Below are 6,000 nucleotides of genomic sequence, written 5' to 3'. Positions count from 1 at the left end.
GGATGCTCTCAATCGTGCATCTGTAGAAAGTCCTTAGGCCTCTGACTATCCACACGATCAATGCCTCTCATTATCTCGTACACCTCTATCAGGTCACCTCTCATCCTCCGTCGCTCCGGGCAGAAAAGGCCGAGTTCACTCAACCTATTCTCATAAGGCATGCTCCCCAATCCAGGCAACATCCTTGTAAATCCCCTCTGCACCCTTTCTATGGTTTTCACATCCTTCCTGTAGTGAGGTGACCAGAACTGAGCACAGTACTCCAAGTGGGGTCTGGACCAGGGTCCTATATAGCTGCAACATTACCTCTCAGCTCTTAAAATCAGTCCCACGATTAATGAAGGCCAATGCACCGTATGCCTTCTTAACCACAGAGTCAACCTGCGTAGCAGCTTTGAGTGTCCTATGGGCACGGACCCCAAGATCCCTCTGATCCGCCACACTGCCAAGAGTCTTACCATTAATACTATATTCTGCCATCATATTTGACCTACCAAAATGAACCACTTCACAGTTATCTGGGTTGAACTCTATCTGCCACTTCTCAGCCCAGTTTTCCATCCTATCAATGTCCCATTGTAACCTCTGATAGCCCTCTACACTATCCACAACACAACAACCTTTGTGTCATCAGCAAACTTACTAACCCATCCCTCCAATTCCTCATCCAGGTCATTTATGAAAATCACGAAGTGTAGAGGTCCCAGAACAGATCCCTGAGGCACACCACTAGTCACCGATGGACTTACCAGGGTCTATCTTGAGATTGCCATTAGAGATGAGGAAGCCCAAAAAAGAAACAGTGTGTAGATGAAGTTCAGACTTCTCCAGCTTGACATAAAATCCAGGATCTAGAAGCCTCTTTAGGATATCTCCGATGAGAGAGACTTGCTCCTCCAAGGGCTTCGAGACTATTAGGATGTCATCCAAGTAGACAAAGGCATCCCTGTGGAGAGCATCCTGGAGCCCACCATTCATAAAGGCATGGAAAGCTACTGGCATACTCACAAGGCTGAAGGCATGACCGGGTACCCTTGCGGCCCTGTGTCGGTGTGTTGAATGCCATTTTCCACTCATCGCCCTCCTTAATGTGAACCAGGTTGTACACACTCTGCAAGTCCAGCTTCAGGAATACTCTTGCACTTGGAGAATCATGAAAGCAGTGCTCATGAGTGAAGAGGATAACGATTCTTGACTGTTATATGATTCCGTCTTCTAATGAATGCAAGGCCACAGACCCCCGTCCGCCTCCTGTATGAAGGAGCCAGCACCGGCTGGAGAGGTGGAGGGCCAAAAGAATCCCAGAGCAAGAGCAGTTCCCCAGATGGCTGCGGCTTCTGACATTTGGCCTGCGGGTGACTTGCTTCCCCACAGTAAGAGCAGCAACCTTGACTCTGATCAGTGGAGCAGGATCTCATCAGTGGAGAGTCTAGTGCAACCAATCTACAAGGATCCAGCTGGATCTTGAGCGGGTGACAGGTTGTTTGGAACAATGATGCATTGATTCCAGGCTCAGGGTAGCACTCCTCGACTTCATGTAGTTCCACTTACGCTCTGCCAGACACTTATCGAGACGGATGGACTGGTCGATGACAGCCTCCAAGCTGTCTGTTGGCTCTCCCAAGGAGAGGACATCCATCAGTTTATCTTAGATCTCTGGGAATATAGCATGGCCAAGGCCTCTCCATTTCCAACCCCTCTCCTGGGCCAAGTTCCAAAATTCCATAGAGTAGTCGGCCGTTGACTGTCCCCTGTCGAACCTTCATCAGGCGGTCTGAGGCTGGGCCTGCTCTGGCGTGGTAATGAAACACCTCCCTCATGGCGGCCATGAATTGCTCTAAGTCTGAGCAAATCTCCGACCTACGTTCCCAATGCACGGTGGCCCAGGCCAGGGCTTTCCCAGTCAGAAGAGGGATAATGAAGGCCACATTTCCACGCTCTGAAAGGAACCGGGAGGCTGGAGTTCAAATACTAACGAGCGCTGGATGAGGAGGCCGTGGAAGGAGCCCAGGTCACTGTCAAATATTTCTGGGATTGGAAGTTGTACTGGCTCTGGAGCAGAACTCACTGGTTCTCCAAAACCACTCTGGCCTCCTCCTTGCAAAAGGTGACCCATTGGCTACCTGGAGGTCATGTATCCCCAGGCTCTGTTGGGAAATATCTTTGCTATGGCTGGTCACAGCGGGCAAAAGACTGATACCCTGCTGGGTTCGTACTGGCTCAGTCGTACAGTGACGAGAGTCCTTGATGAGAATGGCTTGGACCCAAATGCTGGAGTATCTGTGGCAAGGATCGAGACATGCTATCAAACTAGATCAAGAATCTGAGCACAGAAACAAACATCAGACAAAATCACGAGTCAGCTTACAAGTGAGTAGCGAACCTCCTCCTTCTGACTTTTAATGGTGGTTGGCAGTCCAATTTACAGGTGAATTACTGCCGCCAACTGGACTGGAGTGTGATGTAGATTTGAAAATAAAACCTTGATCAAAAAAACTAAATTGCCCCAAAAACTCCTATAGATTGTAAATAATGAAAGACAATGTTGTGAATTATATTAAAGTCACTCCCATAACTTAGTGAAGTTTTTAAATGAAAACTATCAACCCTCAAAGATAGCAGTGCAGCCTACATTTGCTTTCTTTAAACCTCAGATGCTTCACATGCTAAAAGAATGTGCTCAACTATTTCATAATGATGAAAAAAATCTACACACTCTGATGTTTTCCAAAAAGATACAAGGAATAATTAAGCATAGTATGCCCAATTCTAAACTGAGTCAATATAATTCCTTCCCTTCTTGTCTTATCCCCTTCTCCCATCAATTTTATGTATTCTGTAAAGGTGTCCCCCTTCTGCCAATTAGCCCACAATTCTTGCCATAATCCCTTGATTCTTCGCCCACCAAGCTCTGATCGATAAGTGAAATAGCCACATCCACAGCTGAACTTTTAACAGCTTGTTTTTTTGGCCAAACAGTCAATCCATTCATTCCCCTGCACCTCTCTGTGCAGGGGCCCATAATAAGCAGACGTACAAGCCAGTATTTTGAATATGAAATGAATTATCGTTTCTCGCACCTCACTGCCGGTGTCTGAGGAGACAGACAAGGACTTGGACTGTGATTTGACTCCTGTTTTCACTGAAGACTCTTGTAGACCTCTGGAGGAGACTCTGAGATCAGCCGAAGCACCCTCACCACCGACGTGGTCTCAGAGGTCACCCTCGGAGGGAGGTTCCGGGGTAGGTATAGCACCCAAGCCAGTAGAAATCCCTCCCATTTACAAGGATTTGGAAGAGGTTTTCAGTAAGGGGAAGGCCTCAACTCTTCCACCGCACCGATCCTATGACTATGCAATAGATCTACTGCCAGCTACATGTCCTCCATCGTGCTCTCAGGCACAGTAACGCCATAGAGTATATTGAGGAAGTTCCTGTCCTGAGATTCATTCAGTCCTCCATCTCTCCAGCCGGCACCGATTTCTTCGTGCAGAAGCATGTGAATCTGTGGCCTTGCACTGATTATAGAGGACTGAATCGCACAACAGTCAAGAATTGTTACCCTCTTCACCTGTAAACACTGCTTTTGTGATTCTCCAAGGGCAAGTGTATTCAACACACCAACAGGAGCACCTGGTCATGCCTTCAGCCTTGTGAACATGCCAACAGTTTTCCAGGCCTTTATGAACAACGGGCTCTGGGATGCTCTCCACAAGTACGCCCTTGTCAACTTGGATGACGTCCTAATTTTCTTGAAGTCCATGGAGGAGCACATCACGTGCGTCAGAGATATCCTAAAGAGGCTTCTTGATCATGGACTTTACACCAAGCTGGAGAAGTGTGAATCTCACGTAACCACTATTTCTTTTTTGGACTTTATCATCTCTAATGGCAATCGCAAGAAGGACCCCAGTAAGATGCAGGCAATCGGAGATGGGCCACTATCATCCACTGTCAAACAGGTCCAGTGATTCCTGGGATTTGCCAATTTTTATCATAATTTTCTAAGTCTTCAACTCAGTGGCAGCTCCACTGTCAGCACTAACCAAGAGATCCACGGGCCCTTTTATTTGGACTTCCGCCTCGGGGGCTGCTTTCGCAGAATTCAAATGATGGTTCGCAACAGCTCCCATTTTGGTAACACTAACACGGACCTTCCCTTCATCATGGAGGTGAACGTCTCAACCATCAGTGTGGGGGCAATGTCTCAATGGACACCTTCGGGCAGTAAACTGCACCCATCTGTGTTCTTTTCCAGGAGATTAACCCCATCAGAGGTGACTTACGACATTGGTAATAGAGAGCTGCTCACGGACAGGTTGATTCTGGAGAAATGGCGTCACTGGTTCGAAGGGGCCAAGAACCTTTGTGTCATAGGAACAGACCACAAGAACCTGGCTTGTATTCAGGAGAGCAAGAGACTGAATTTCAGGCAGGCCAGGTGGTCTCTTCTTTAAGTGTTTTAATTTTATCCTGGCCTGTCGACTGGGATCTAAGAACCAGAAGCCATATTCCTACATTGTTTCGCCTCCTCACTTAAATTACCATGGTTACGGATTACATCAAGTGACCGAACCAGTAATCGTTTCAGTAAAAATCATATTACCTTCTTTAATCAATACAATTCTACCTCCCCACCACCACCTTTTTTTCTTATTTCCGAAACACCTCCAAGTTTAATATCTCTTCCAATACCATCTCAAAATGACCTCCAGTGAATCTTTTTTGCAACCTTCACCACTTTCCTCACCGATAAGGTCACTCGGAGACTGATCTTCAACTTTCCTAAACACCTCATTTCTCTCCCCGTTTGCCTCTGCACACTCCTCAGTCCACCATGCTACAGCCTTTCACCTACTCATGCCCTTTTTAACAGGAGTCATTTCAACCTCTATTTGCTGAATAATGTGACATAACCTTCCATTTCAAAAATCCAAATCATCAACATTCAGCCCTGACAGATGTTCATCACATTGAAGTCCAATTTGCTTTACTAAAATTCCACCTTGTAAAAGTGGCTTCCTATCCCCTACACAAATCCAAGCCCAAGCTTATGAAAATGGGGAACCACCATCTCCCATGCCATCCCACTCACTCAAGCCAGGATGTTCGAAACTGATGTTAATCTATAGCAGTTTCTTCTTTTTTTTTTACCTTTTCCATTTTTTTTATATGTATAAAACTACAATTATTTATACATTCTTAAGTACACATTGAGATGATATAAAAGGAAAATAAACATTTAAATAGATAATTATGTACTGTGGTAAATCCAACCTATTAGGCTAAGTAATGAAATTAGTTGTTAAGAAAAATGGTAATAATAGTTTCCATACAACCCTTCTGGACCATTTCCACTGGTCCAAAATGTTGCATACAAGCCAATATACCAACCATTGTAGGTGTTTATATCCCAATTTGTTCCTGCTTGTTCCTGCCCGCAGACATAATTATCCAATCCCTATGTACTTATTTACTTAATTTTTTCATTTTTTTTTATCCCTTTCCCAAATCTTTCCCTTTACTTGTGTTAATTCTCTATTTTCCAAAAAAAACAAACATTTAGACTAGGGGTGTTTACGTTAGCAATATTACTGTGTTGATGAGAAGAGCAATATAAATCATTAGGAGAGTCATCTAAAGTCTGCTCGCATTGGGGTTATATATTCAATCCATTTATTCCAGATTTGATAAAATGTTTCTTTTTGAGTTCTCAGGGAGTAAGTCAACTATTCCATTTTAAATATTTCCAAGATAATTTCGTACCAATCTTCTAATGTAGGTGGTATTGGATTTAGCCATTTTCTAGTGATTGATTTCTTACTTGCCGCTAAGAGGGCCTGCAGCAACTTTATATCTTCCTTCTGTTCAAGGAACAATACATGCCCCAAATAGAGCGTCTCAAAGTTCAGAGGTATCTGGGACCTAAGTACCTTAACTAATGTTCTATGAATACCTTCCAAAATAGACTTAATTTAGGGCAATCCCAGAAAATATGAA

At 44.6% G+C, this 6,000-nt stretch overlaps 1 protein-coding gene across 1 annotated transcript in view; it reads left to right on the top strand.

The window, feature by feature from the left end:
• Positions 1 to 1,235: 1,235 nt before the first annotated feature.
• Positions 1,236 to 6,000, top strand: part of LOC134343791 (epiplakin-like) — a 40,738-nt gene continuing 35,973 nt past the window's right edge. The window contains exon 1 of the mRNA XM_063042524.1: positions 1,236 to 2,370. The gene's annotated coding sequence lies outside the window, so the exon portion shown is untranslated. The remainder of the gene's footprint in view (positions 2,371 to 6,000) is intronic.

Source organism: Mobula hypostoma, chromosome 3 (genome assembly GCF_963921235.1).
Source record: "Mobula hypostoma chromosome 3, sMobHyp1.1, whole genome shotgun sequence".
In the NCBI taxonomy this organism is placed as follows: domain Eukaryota; kingdom Metazoa; phylum Chordata; class Chondrichthyes; order Myliobatiformes; family Myliobatidae; genus Mobula; species Mobula hypostoma.
The sequence above is the reverse complement of the archived record's forward strand: the minus strand, read 5'-3'. Positions and strand labels throughout refer to the sequence as shown.